Raw genomic sequence first — 15,008 nt, 5'->3', positions numbered from 1 at the left:
AAAGACACCTGATTCTCTGATCATGGCCGGGGGGCAGGGCAAAGGCGGCCCCAGCTCCTCCCTGGGTTTCTAATCACTGTCAGTGGCAGGGGGCTTCTTCCTGCTTTCCCTTTCACCTCCCTGCATTGTGCCTACATATGCAACTTAACCACCATCTTGTTGGCAGTTAACTGCCAATCTTAGTTGGCAGTTAATTTGCATATAGCCCTGATTAGCCAATGAAAAGGGTATTGGTCGTATGCCAATTACCATTTTTGTCTTTTATTAGATAGGATAATGAAGCAGTAAAAGCATTTCTTCAGAGAGTAATAATGTGGTCTAAGGTGGACACTATAAAATTTTCTTTTCCATTTTACCTTGAGGCTCAAGGCTGGGCAATATTCCAAGAAAACAGAATGGAGGAGTGTGAGGATGGAAAAAGATAAACCAAAATTTTCATTCACCAATTATGTGATTGTCTTCATTTTCTATATATATAAAAGCCTAATATGCAAATTGTCCCCTAGGGAGTTCAACCAGGAAACCTGGAGTTCAATCGCTCACTATGATGTGTGCTGGCCACTAGGGGGTGGTGTGAAAGGAAGGCCCTTGCTGGTAGCCAGCAGCTGGGGAAGGGAGGCCCCGGCCGGCAGCTGGAAGGCCCCAATTGGCCCTGATTGCCAGCCAGGCCTAGGAACCCTACCTGTGCACAAATTTCATGCACTGGGCCTCTAGTAGAAAATAAAAATAATCTTAAGTGCCTGGCCAGTGTGTCATAGTGGTTGAGCATTCACCCAAGAACCAAATGGTCATTGGCCAGGGCACATGCCAGGATTGTGGGCCCAATTCCCAGTAGGGGACATGTGGGAGGCAGCTAAACGATGATGTTTCTCTCTCTCTTCCATGTTTCTATCTCTATCCCTCTATTCCTTTCTCTCTAAAACTCAATAAAATATATATTTAAAAAGAATTTAAGAAACTATAGAATTTTACAGGAGATCTTAAACAATGTTGTGTTATTCAAATATTAATATATAAAAAGACATTTTATTTCTGTACATTTATAAATACTAGTGGCCTGGTGCACAGATTCGTGCACTGGTGAGGTGCCTCAGCCTGGTCTGTGCCCTCTCACAATCCAGGACCCCTCAGGGGATGTCACAGGCCCGGTGCACAGATTCAGCCTGATCCCCATAGGCCAGGCTGAAGAACCCCACCAGTGCACGAATCTGTGCACCGGGCCTCTAGTATGCATTTAAGATCTTTGGTTAATTTCTTCTTGTTCTCCCTCCCCGATTCCCTCTGAGATTCATCAGTCTGTTCCAGGTTTCCATGCCTATGCGTTGCGCGTCTGCCCGCTGGTGGTCAGTACACATCATAGCTACTGGTTGAACAGTTGAATGGTTGGACCCTTAGCATGTTAACCTTTTATATATAGATAATTATAAATAATTTGAAAAGGTAAAAAAATTACAATAGCTATAATAATGTGCAGTATTTAGTAATAAATATAGCCACAGATATACTGTGATTTCATACATAAAACAATACATTTTATTTAAAATATTGAAGAAAAAATAAGGATATTTTCCAAGCACATAGATAAAAGGCTAAATATTGTAAACATGTTAATTCTCCCCAAATTAATCTGTTGATTCAATACAATTTTATATAAAATTTCATATAAAATTTCAGTTATTATATGTGTGTTTGTGTGCCTATGTGGAAATGGACACATTGATCCCAAATTACTTTTATGTAATAACAAATAGTAAAAGAAGAGTACATTGGAATTTACTGTACCAAATATGAAGATTTATTAAAATGCTCTAATACTTAAACAGTATATACTACATTTAAAGCAATAGACAAGTTAATCAAAGTAAGAGTTAGCGATCTTCAAGGAAGACCAAAGAAATATAGAAACTTAGATTCTGTCAGAAGGTCCATTGAAAACTGAGTGAGAAAAAGGTTGAGTTTTTGATAATTAAAACAAATAAATAATAAACTAGATTACTAACTCACACTATACACCAAAACAAATGACCAAACAAATAAAAATAAAACAAACCAAGCCAAAACAAGTTAGGATAAATGTAAAAAATACAACTGTAACATTTTAGAAGGTAACAAAACACAGTATTTTCTTCCTTTTTGGTAGGCATGAATTAATTAAAGACAGAAGTGCAAAACACAAAGGAAAAGATTAATGAATTTAAAATGAAGAACGTCTGATTATCAGAATATACCATAATGATAGTGAAATGATAAGCCGTGGAATGGCACAGAGTGTTTGTGAAAAATATTCAAAAAAATACCAGTATTGAGAGCACAAAAATACTTGAATCAATAAAAAAAATTTTCTTGTATTCCCTCTGTCACTAAATGGGGCAAAAGCATTGAACAGGGATTTAACAAAAAGAAAATAGGATCGGCTAATAAACATAACATATCATGGGTAACCTCTCTGACAATATAATATAATAATATCCGGCATTCACAAAGCTACAGAAAATTAAAATTGTCAGTGTCAAAAGTTGGCATCTGATATAGAGAGAAGTGGAAGATGCCATCTGGAGAGGCTCAGATGGGTGGTTTCAAATATATCTAAATGTTTCTTAAGTTAAATCTAATGAACAAAATAAAATAGAAATAGACTCATAGATACGGAGAACAGATTGACAGCTGTCAGAGAGGAGGGGGTGAAGAGATTAATCAAAGGAAAAAAAAACACACCCTCATAGATACAGACAACAGTTTGATGATTGCCAGAGAGAAAGGGGGATGGGGCAGGTCGGAGAGGGTGAAGGCAGGATAAAGGTGACAGAAGGAGACTTGACTTTGGGTGGTACACACGCAATACAGTATACAGGTGATGTATTATAGAATGGTATAGAATAATATTATTAACAAACGTCACCCAATGTGGTCAATGAAAGTAAATAAATGAATACATAAAATAATTGTTCACTATTTCTTACACATATATTATAAATATTACTTTGTATGTATTTAATCTTTAATAAAAACACTGAAAAAAAAATTTCACCAAAGCTCAAGGGAATGATACAAGTGTTTAACATTCTCGATTCAAATAAATCAAATAAATGAGCTAAATGGGAAGATTTCCCAGGAAACTATAGCTGTGCCCCTTACACTCCACAGACAGTAATTTTATTTTTTTGCTACTAGGTGCACATTCCTTATCTTGGGGTAAAGAGGTTTTCTCCTTTCCTCTCTCCTCCCCAATTTAAAAATTTCCTCAAATTTCAATGCTATTGATAAATTTAATTGAAGGGATTTTAGAAATTCAGTGTTTAAAAAAGAATGTGGGGCAAAGAGAACTCAGGTGAGATAGCAGAAACTATCTCCACTGCATAGAGTAAGATTGAATTCAAGGTTGTATTTCATGATGTCATGTCTAACATTATTCTCAATTCATTATATTATTACTAGAGGCCCAGTGCACAAAATTTGTGCATGGGGGCGGGGGAGGAGGGTCCCTCAGCCTGGGCTGCACCCTCTCCAATCCGGGACCCCTTGGGGGATGTCCGACTGCTGGTTTAGGCCCATGTGGGATTGAGCCTAAACCAGCAGTCGGACATTCCTCTCACAATCTGGGACTGCTGGCTCCTAACCACTCACCTGCCTGCCTGCCTGATCACCACTAACCACTCTGCCTGCTTGCCTATCACTCCTAACCCCTCTGCCTGCCTGCCTGATGCCCCTAACTGCTCCCCTGCTGGCCTGATCGCCCCTAACCGCTCTCCTCTGCTGGCCTTATTGCCCCTAACCTCTCTACCTGCCTGCCTGATCGCCCCTAACTGCCTCTGCCTCAGCCTGCAACACCGGGCTTTGTCTGGAAGGACATCTGGAAGGATATCAGAAGATGTCTGGTCTATCTGGTCTAATTAGCATATTACCCTTTTATTAGTATAGATTATTTTTTACCAAAACAAAATACATTTGTGGGTTAGAAAAGCATATTACTTAAGGGTATATAAGTATTCTGGTTTGGATAAAATAACTGTCATAATCATTTCTGGGACAATTGGAAAAATTAAAAACGAACTGTATGTTAGATAAGATAAAAGTTATCAATAAGGAAATGGAGAGATGAAGTATTTTAAAAAGTGTGTGTGTGTGTGTGTGTGTGTGTGTGTGTGACAGCAAAATGTCTGGAAAATTTTACATTAAGATGTAAATATGTGTGTAATTATGCATGATAGAAGTATGGCATTTTTATTTTCCTGGCATTATTTGATCTGAATTTTCTTTCAACAATGAACACAGACTTCATTGAGATAATACAAACATGGTGCCTTTGTAATTAAGAAAATTTTGAAATATTTTTGAGATAAATATAATTTTAACAAATGTGCTAATGGACTTCAATTGTCAGCGTGTTTATAGTGTATAGACTGAGAATCATTTAAATTGAACACATAGGCTTGGGGGAACGTGAAGTCATTTTCATATTTCCTCCTTCCTAACTGTGTGTACACTGACCTTTGAATGTCTCAGTTGTCATTTATTTGGATTCCAGGTCAGCCATCACTGGAATATAGCTACGTGTACAGTAGAGAAACTCATAAGCATCACTGTTTCCAATTACTAATAAAATTATAATTTCACTAAGATTTCTCTAGGGAACATATTTAGTCTGGCACTTAAATAATTCAATAAATTCAAACAACACTATAAATTGTTTTTATGTAAGTCATCTAACAACAAATACTATTTTTTCATAAAGTAATTACTAGGTAATTGTAAAGTGTCTAACTTGTCAAGAGCCTTCAGAATGTATTTGCTAAAATGTTGCTCCGTGAACATCACAAAGCAACCTCATATTTATAATATTTGAATTATACATTCCTACAATTAGTCTTCCCCTTCAAACTATTTATTTCTGTATTGTTAAAATGCAGCAACTCTTTGCATGTATTTGTTGCAATTTTGAATTCTTTTTGAATTCTTTTCTATGAAGAGTTGATAAAAATTTTGCATTTTTGTCTTAAAATTATCAATGAAGAGCAGGTACCATTAGAATTCCAGTATGGGTATACTATTGTGATTTTGATTTGCATTTCCTTGATGTTGAGTATCTTTTCATATACCTGTTAGTCATTATTATATCTTCTTTGGAGAAATGTCTACTCAATTCCTTTGCACATTTTTAAATCAGGTTGTGTGTTTATGTGTGTGTTTGCTATAGAATTGTAGGAATTTCTTCTTTATTTTGAGCATTAACCCATTATTGAGTCTATGGTTTGCATTATTGAGTCTATTTTTCCCACTCTGTAGGTATTTTTGTGCTGTAGAAATTATAAAGACATTTAAAGAAATTTGTAAAATGCAAAAGGGCATACAAGTATTTACTGCTTGGTTATTATTATTGTCTGTTTTACACAGTCATTTCAGAATATTGATGAAGCCTCACTCCAGTTTTAAACAGATAATGCCCTTGTCATCTATTCTTTTCATCTTTCTTATTCTGTTCTTTAAGACAGTGTTTCTCAAACTTGAGCATGCTTCATCCCATGGAGGCCTTGTTAAAACATGGATTTCTGAGACACAATCCCAGAGTTTCTGTTTCAGGAGGTAGGTGATGCTGGTATTGCCAATCTGAAACCCATACTTTGAAAACCATTGCTTTAAGAAAAAAATTCCATTTACCAAAATTACTTGAATCCAGTTCTTGGCCTACCTCTTCGCTGTTCATTTCCTCATCCAAAATGACATTTTTTGATCCTTGACTCACATGCCCCAAAGGCCATGTGTGGAACTCCCTAGCATAAAACACTGCTCCCAGTCACCGGGAAGTGCCAAATTCAGCTTTTCTGCACATTTTCCCATGTCTCCTTCCCCACAACTTTAGAAACCTGCTCTCTGCTTTGGGATTTACAACAAAACTCATCCTAGTCCTTTTTTGCTAAGATTAAGCTCTTCTCATTACACTACACTTGACTCCTTTCCAGGTGATAGTCAGTGCTCCTCTGGCTAGCACTTTGGACTCCCTCGCGGGTCCTCCCCATCCCAGCCTTGGATCGCTCGCTGAGCCTTCTGCTCACAGACAGCAGAGTGCTGCTGGAGAGTATGTGGCCCAGTGCAGCTGGTGCCCTGCTGGAGCCTGCTGTACAACAGCCACTTGGCCAGGTTCTCCGCTCCACGCTCCTTTCATTCACCCCTCATTGGTTCCCTGGATTATTGTCCACAGAAACTTTTCAGGCTGTTTTATTTCATTAAGCCTCAGTCCCATCAGCTCGCTCATCTTTAATTTGATTTGCCACATTAAAGGTTCCTACCTTGTACTGTATAACAAAAGGGGGCTAAAGTGATTACCTTGCTATTACTGAGAAAGACAAATTTTGATAGCTACCTAAATTAGATATCCTTCCACCAAAAGTTGTGTCTGATGTTTCAAACAAATGTCGCATGGTTCTTGGCTCTCATCTTTGTACACTCTTACGGGAACTTGTTTGTCTCTGCTCTTTGCTGCCTTTCCCTTTAACTATCATTGCCCTCTCCGGATTGTCCCCTTCCCCACACTTGGACTTTTGTCCTTCTGTTTTGAAAGCTGCCTCAATTTTCTCCATAAAAGTACAATTTTTACTTCATCCTGCTTTTCTTCCAAATATCATTCCACTCATGTTATCAACCAGGTTCTTTGAATGGATGATCTTACTCAATTCATGCCCTCCCGACATCTTCCCTCCTCAATTGTGGACATGTGGACAGGAACACAATCACTCTATGAAACCACTTTCTCTGAGTCATGGCCAACTTCATCTCTTGCATCTCTTCCTCCTCCACTGAACTGAATGCCTGTTCTCAGCATTAATTCTCCATGATTTCTCTGCTGTACTTGTATCTATGTACCTTTCCAATCCTTTAAAAAATGTTATTTTCCTTACTAATCTGAAACATTAGTGTTGACATAAGAAACATCCAAACCTGTAGAGAATTTTTATGAATTTGAGTCAAATTGACCACATATGCAGGGAGCAAGATCTCAAAGGATCCATGAAATGACAGTTTTAAAGCTTCTTTTTGTTGTGCCCAGATTTCAAGATTCCCAAGGGCCCACCAGGGAGCCAGCGAGTCCGATGCAAAAGCAAAGAGTCATTTATTTCAAACCTAGGTTTGGCTCCCCTGTCCCCCTTTACTGGCACAGCAGCAAGTGGCAGAGAGAGGGAAAACTCTGTGTGGAGAGAGGTTTTATAGGGGGTTGGGGTAAAGGGAGGAGAAAGGACTGTGGGCCCTGCCGATTGTCCAGGCGCCAGTCGGTGTCTCATTACACAGGATGTGGTCATAGTGATGACGTGCACTTCCCTTGACTATCATTGGCCAGTCCAGAGAAATCCTGGACGTGGCCAGCAGCGGCTTGGCTTCCGGGAAAAAGCCTTGCTGAGCACATGGCCAAGGTAAGATGGAGGGCATAGACCGTACCCTGGGGCAGGGTGGAGGGCATAGCCCTTACCCTGGGGCAAGGTGGAGGGCGTAGTCCTCACCCTTTCACTTTTATGCTTTTGAAATTAATGAGAGAATGTCAGGAAGATTCTGAAACTGGAACAGTCAGAATTCCTGCTACCTGTCACTACCAGAACCAATAAGTAGAGACAAGAATTGAATCTTTATTGGTGCTTTATTCAGACGGTCGGTGATCAGAGAAGACAGAGGGTTATGTGCCCTGAAAAGACTGTCTTACATCTCATCTCAAACTGTCCCTTTTATAAGGAGAAGAAAAGTGTAGGTAAAGGGTTTGGAATTTAGGAGAAATGTAAGGTATTTGGAATTCAGGGAAAAAGGTTAATCAGCTAACTTGTTGGTTTTCCGAGCATCCCTTCATCTTCTGATGGATGATTCTTTATCTGCATCCTGAGGGTGTACATTCTCTCCCTGGAGCACAATGGCTCAGAGATTGTCTTGGTCATTTGTAATCCTGGGGCACAAAGGTCGAATTGCTTGCCAGTCTCCTGAAGTCAGGGAAGATCCAGTCACACATTCCAGTCCCTGGACAATAGCTTTCTACAAACACTAATGACCAAGCTTACCCTGGGGCTAAGTAAAGCTATTTTTTTTTATTTTTTTTTATTTTTTTTTTTACTTCTTAAGTTCCCCATCAATTCCTTGGAGACAGGAGAAAGCAAGGGAGGGTTTGGACTATAGAATGATTAAGATTATGTACTCTCTTGAGGGTAGTCATGCTATAGAATGAGAGGTATGAGAGAGGGCATTTATTTTTTAAAAAATGAATTTATTGGGGTGACATTGGATAATAAAATTATATAGGTTTCAGGCATACAATTCTATAATACATCCTCTGTATTGTGTGTATTTATCACCCAAAGTGAAGTCTCTAAAGGTGTGTTAACCTAGATGAGTTGGGGGTAGCGGGAATGGCACCAGGTATTAGACCCGTGGGGTCAGACTGGACCTGGGTTCAGCTACCTCTGTACTTGGATTCCGGCTAGGAAACAATTCAGAGCCAAGACTCCACCTGTAAGAGAACATTTATTAAGAAAACCACAGAGGTAGAAGAAGTAATCTGTGGAAGAAATGGGCTTAGGAGACAAGTTATTGAGGAAGGCCCTTGGAGCTTAGAAGTGAGGGAGGTAAAGGTGAGATGGGAGAGGGAGAGGGAGGGAAAGGTGCAGGCCTGCTCCTGCGAGGGAGAGGGAGCTGGGTCCTCTTCCTCGGGGTTTTAAGGGTGGAGATCTTAGTGAAGATCTCAATAGAGTATTCAGCAGCTTTCCAGGTGTGTCCTTTCAGGGTGTAGGTTTCCACTGACTGATTGTTTAGCACCAAGGCAGGGGGTTATTATTCAATGCAGTTGGTCCTGAGGTCAGCTTTGGCCATGGAGTTACTTGTCTGATTTTGCTGCTTTTCTAAGCCCTATGATGAAATGCAACTGAGGTCTAGATATTATCTCTAGGGAGGAAAGGCCAGGGGTCCAAACTGCATGGCCAGCGATATGCTAGGGGAGGAAAGGTCACCTTGGAGGTGAGGTCTCACCCTGTGATTGTCCTTTGCTAGTCACCCAGGGATTTCTGCCCTGGTGACCTTCTGTACCTGGCTCATCATCCTGGCTCTGTGTAACTGCCAACCACAGATGCACAGAAACAATGATAAGGCTTGCTTAAGGCAGTGATACGCCTTTTACTAAAGATGTTATAGGCCAGTGGTCAGCAAACTCATTAGTCAACAGAGCCAAATATCAACAGTACAACGATTGACATTTCTTTTGAGAGCCAAAGTTTTTAAACTTAAACTATATAGGTAGGTACATTGTTATTAACTTAATTGGGGTCCTCCTAAGGCTTAGGAAGAGCCACATTCAAGGGGCCAAAGAGCCGCATGTGGCTCGCGAGCCGCAGTTTGCAGACCACGGTTATAGGCCTATGGCATGAATATCCACCATGCCCTGCCCAGTTAGGAATTAATGATTTGTAACCCCTTTTCCTTCACAGTCCCAATCCTTAACAGGTCTAGTTTCTTATTGGACTTTTCCTCCAAATATGCTAAAGTGTTGTTTCTTCCTACCAGAGAGTTCCTCCTCTTATCTTCGCTCCCCTTTTCTTTCAGCAGCAGCACCATTCACGGGTTCAATATCATGAATGGCTTGGTGACCCCTTGCTGACTTGGGCCTTCCCCAGGCTGCCAATCACCAGACTTCCTTAGTGTTTTGGAATCTTTCAGTCTTCCTTTTTCAACATGACTGTCTAAGCTTTCATGAGCTTGTGTTAGGTTTTCTGTAATGGCCACCTAACAAGAGACACATTGCATCTTTGTTTAGATTTCCTTTCATGTTGCTTGTATCAGGTCATTGCATTTAAAAAAAATCTATAATGACTCCTTGTTTCTCTTGGTGATTGGGTCCATGAGCCTTTGGTGGAAGCAGGTATCAACTGACCCTTGGTTGTTTGCCAAGTGTCCTGCACTCTCCCTTGTTCCTCGCCCCCCAAAAGCTGCACCTGTGGTCAGGATGATTCCCTTACCTGTCCCCTGTGCTTGTGTCTCACTTTCATGGCCCCGCATTAAACTGCCTCCTTTCTCCCTTTCTTTTGACTTTACTCTGATGATCAAATGCCTGTGCTTCTTGTAAAATGGATACTTCTTTCTCCTAAAAGCCTTTCCTTCTTACTGCAGCTATTGCCACTGTTCCTCTACTCCACTTCTATACCTCTGGCAGCCTAGCATTTAATTATATACTCAACCTAACTCTTTTTAGAGATTTCGCGTATGTATATCAATTTCTCAGTGAAATGATAAATACCATATTCCTGAATCCTATTCACTGCAAGCATGCATTGAGTTTAATACTCTATGGCTTGTTCAGTCAGGCCAGAGCTCCTACTCCTGTGCTGCATAACAAAAGGGGCCTAAAATGGATTACCTTGTTATTATTTAGAAATACAGAAGGCTTACTTTCCTACTCCCTTCAGATTTTATGCATGTGCAAATTTGCATGATTGACTTTTAAGCTACAAACTACTAGCTAATCATTATTCTTAGTGCTTAGCTTAACACTATAATATAGATCAGCATTGTTATTATCAGAAACTAAGCCAAAAGAACTGAACAACTTGCCTTGAGGCAAGTAAATTTGCACCTTAGATTTTGTGGACTCCTTTTATTTTTAAAATAGAGCTGCTTTCTAATTCCTTAGTCTCTGATTTCAGCACCTGGGGCATTGTCAGACCTTAATAATCGCATCTCAGCACAAACTTTCTTCACTACATTCTAAGGATGTAGGTAATATTTTAAATTATTACCTCAAAAGAACCTAGAAAGAAAAAACTTTATTTAGAATAGCATATACCGTTAATAAAGTAGTTGGTAATTTTATTCACATAAAAGTACTCTAGCCTGAAAATGTGTGAAGACCCAAAATACTATTCAGTATACAAGCCATACCTGTTTTGAAATTCTTTAAAAATAACTTTGTAGATTACATATTTTAAGAGGCAAGAGATAATAAATTGTTAATGAAGGTGGAATAAAATAAAATTAAATGTGATAATCTTTTTTTCTCTCCTGATATATGAGGCAGTTCTGTTTATGCTGACCAGGGAGTATTTTATTACATTCTTGTTACAATTATCAGTGGTCTAAGGATATAGTGTCCCCCTCCCCCCTGCCCATGTTATAGATTAAAAAGTACATAGAAAAGATACTTTTGGAAAGATCTGAAATCCTGCCACCAACCTGTCATGGCCACTGGATGTCACTAAGACCAATAACATGGATATGAGCCAAAATGCTCATAAAAGGTTTAACTACTAGTATATCAATTTATTTAGAATTTATTTTATTCTCCAAAATGGAAAATTCAAAATCTCATAAGATACAATTGATTTATAAAGGGGGCAGGGGAAGAATAGTATTATAGTACAAGGGGAGTGTGGAAGGAATGAATGGGCCAGATTTCCCAGACATGAGTAGGAATGAGGTTCTTGCGATGTCTTCAGAAAATTAATTTTCTAAGATTTTCGCGGGAGAATGAGATGTAGAAGGTTTTATTGGTGTTGAGTTTCTTGGGTTCTAAAATCCCCTGCCCACAAGAACAGTCCTGGAAAAGGTGCAGCTCTGAATCCAGCAGAGCAAGAAACAGGGCTGGTGTCCAGAGCTTCCGTTCCATGTTGCAGCCGGGTGTAGTTCAGCATCCAAGCTAATTAAAGTCTATTCTTCCATGTGTGGAGTCCAGCATGTGCCATGTGGGCACAGGGGAGCACATCCCCCTGCCACAGGAGAGCCAGGAACCCAGTGCAAGCAAGACAGAGAGAGAACTCACTTTTTTGTTTGGAAGTTTAAGTATTCAGGTTTCCCTACTTGCAGTGGCCACGCCCATCCAGCCGGGTAATTTGTTCCCAGGTGTGACTGGCAGACAGTTAGGCCCCTTTCCATGTCATGTCACTCAGACCTTTACTGAGCTTGCATCTAAACTGCCTCTGTCCAGTCTCTTCCCCCCTCGAACAGGGAACATACTTGAAGAATGTTGACTGCAGGCTTTTTTGCAAAGCTGTATAAATGGCATGCCTATTTCTAGTCTTCCCTTTTTTCCTTTCCTGTTAAACAATACCAGGTTATTACAACAGTATCAGGAGTACAAAATAATGTAGTGAATGAAAAAGGAAGAAATAGATTATGACAAATTTCAACATGACCCCAACAGATAGGTATAACTCTAGCAGGGCAATCATTTATCTTAATTGGTGCAGATACCATTAACGGAGCATCCAAGTCATCCTGCCAGATATAAATGAAGAAGCTAGATATAAATTGTAATTTTTATCAATTTTCTGGGTTCTTGTTTTTTTAAATAGGGTTACATCCCTTTCACTCAAAGTGTCTGTTAGGGGTTGAATGATGTCTCCACTAGAATTCATATATTTAAGTTCTAACCTTCAATACCTCAGAATGAGATGTTATTTGAAGACTAGAGGCCTGATGCATGAAATTCGTGCAAGGGACTCGGTCCTTGCTGCCTCAGCAGTCACCTCTGCCTTGGCCCCTGCTACCACAGCTTTGTCCGGAAGGACTTCCAGTCTAATTAGCATATTACCCTTTAATTATTATAGAGTCTTCAAAGAGTTATAATAAGGTCATTAGGGGGGACCCTAATCCAATGTGTCTGGTGTGAGTATAAAAAGGGAAAAATTGGGCACAGAGATATGCATGGAGGGGAGATGATGAATGCACACAGGGAGAAGACAGGAGTATAAGCCAGGGAGTATAAGTCCTGGGGCAGATCTTCTCCTCACAGCCCTCAGAAGAAACCATTTACTTTTCTTTATAATCCTATGAAGAAGGCATTTATCAAGACAAAGCTCAAGAGATAAATGAATTATAAGAGGCAAACTTTATCTGAATCTAAAATTCATTCTCTTTTCATGTACACATACCTAACTATTGTTCTTTATTATTAGACTTAAAAGAAACACCTACATTTTTATAAATAATTAACATTATTTCTACTCATTCCAATATAACACTGAATAATTTTTACTGTTTCTAATTTTAATAAGAATGTAAACTATAAATAGTAAATCTAAAACACATTATGTCATATGCCAAATATAAATATTATTGTCCAAAGAAAGTCTCAAAAATTTATACCACATACAACATATTTTCTAAATCTTTGTAACAGTAATTATTTAGATTAGTGAAATTTTGATAGATGGAACATTGTGAAAATGGTGTAAGACTTTAAAATAAAGTACATAACAATGAGGAAATTAGTTGATAGTTGTTAATATAATCATGTTTTTTATTCTCAGAGTCTTGTTTTGTAGTGGGGAAAAACAAAATGTTGCACTATCATAAGATGTATAAACCACTATTATTATTGCTAGTTAAGATAGGTTAAAAAATTTCCATACAAACTTAAATACTAACAATAATGAATAAATATTCCTAGGTTTTGTGAGTTCTAATAAAAAGAAAAAGAAACGTGTTCCTAATTACCAGAATTATACATACTAAGAAAAACGATTTATATGATAACAAAAAATGCAAACAGTTCTGCCTTTGCAATTTCACTGTCTACTATCCCACCTGTTACTAATGCGGATGCCAACTAGCGAAGTTCATGCCAATACCCAATCCACATCTGAGACTTTTCTTGCAATTATTGCAAATTTGAAAGCGTCTGTGAGCTCTTTCTTTTAACCTTTGGGCTAAAAAGTGGAATTAACAGTGGACCTGAGCACATCAGTCAATGTGCTCATATATGTATACTAGAGACCCAGGGCATGGATTCTTGCACATGGAAAGGGAATTAATTAGAAGGTGGCTAGCAGGGCAACACTGGGCAAGATGTGCCAGACACACCCTGGAGCCAACCTTGCATGGTCCCTCCTCGGCCGGCTGCACCTGGGGTCCCTTGCCTGGCCTGCAGAGATCGGGCCGAAACAGGCAGCCTGACATCCCCCGAGGGGTCCTAGAGTGCAAAAGGGCAGTCTGCAAAGTTGCTGTTGCTAGGCAGCTACTTCATGGTGGTCAGAGTGTGTCATCCTATCAGCTGGTTGGCTGGTTGGCCAGTCGCTTAGCCTTTTATATATATGAAAAAATCTATAGATAGAGAGAGATTTTTTTTTTTTTGGTATTTATTTAAAATTTTCAATAACACTTAAAATCCTATCTGGGAGATGGATGCTTTTGCTCAGAAATTTTCAAAATTATTTTTCTGGTCAGGTCTTTTTCACCAGCAGGGTTATCTTCTATCTTTATAGTCTGATTTGATATTATTCATTAAAGATTTTTTTTATTGATTTCAGAGAGGAAGGGAGAGGGAAAGAAAGATAAACATCAATGATGAAAGAGGATCAATGATTGGTTGCCTCCTGCATGCCCCACACTGGGGATTAAGCCCACAACCCAGGCATGTGCCCTGACCAGGAATTGAACCGTGACTTCCTGTTCATAGGTCGATGCTCATCCACTGAGCCACAGTGGCCAGGCATGCTATTATTCATTTTTAACAAGTTTATCTTTTACTAATAACTACTATTGGTAGATGCCTACTGATAGCTTTTCACTTTGCTATTTTAAATAAAGATAAAATAGAAATCATGTCTTTAAAACTTTGTCCAGTTCCACAGTATATTTCAGAATATATATTATAATATTATGCAATATATATTCCAATAGAGTATAGTCAACTATTTATTTTAGTTTTTTTTCTAAAGCTGAAAATTTTAGAATCTGAAGAGTTATTTGATTTCCCTGGGCAGGAAAAAGTAAAGTCCTCAAAAATTCAACAGAAGAAAAATCTTACATGGGTTTTGAGTACCATTGGTGATTGTTTGATTTTAATGCACAAGAATCAAGAGAAAGCCTTATATTTTGGGATATTTTAATAAAGTTCAAAACATAAAAGAGAATTTTTCCGATAAATATAAAATATATATTTGTAAGCACTCCAGAATGTAATCTACAGATCTAGGAAAAGCAGACTTAGAGATTTTGAACAATAGGCTAGGTGGAATAGTTAGCTACTGTCAAATGTTGTTGTCTTTTTTTCA

This window comes from Myotis davidii, unplaced genomic scaffold (genome assembly GCF_000327345.1).
Source record: "Myotis davidii unplaced genomic scaffold, ASM32734v1 scaffold419, whole genome shotgun sequence".
NCBI lineage: Eukaryota > Metazoa > Chordata > Mammalia > Chiroptera > Vespertilionidae > Myotis > Myotis davidii.
The sequence above is the reverse complement of the archived record's forward strand: the minus strand, read 5'-3'. Positions refer to the sequence as shown.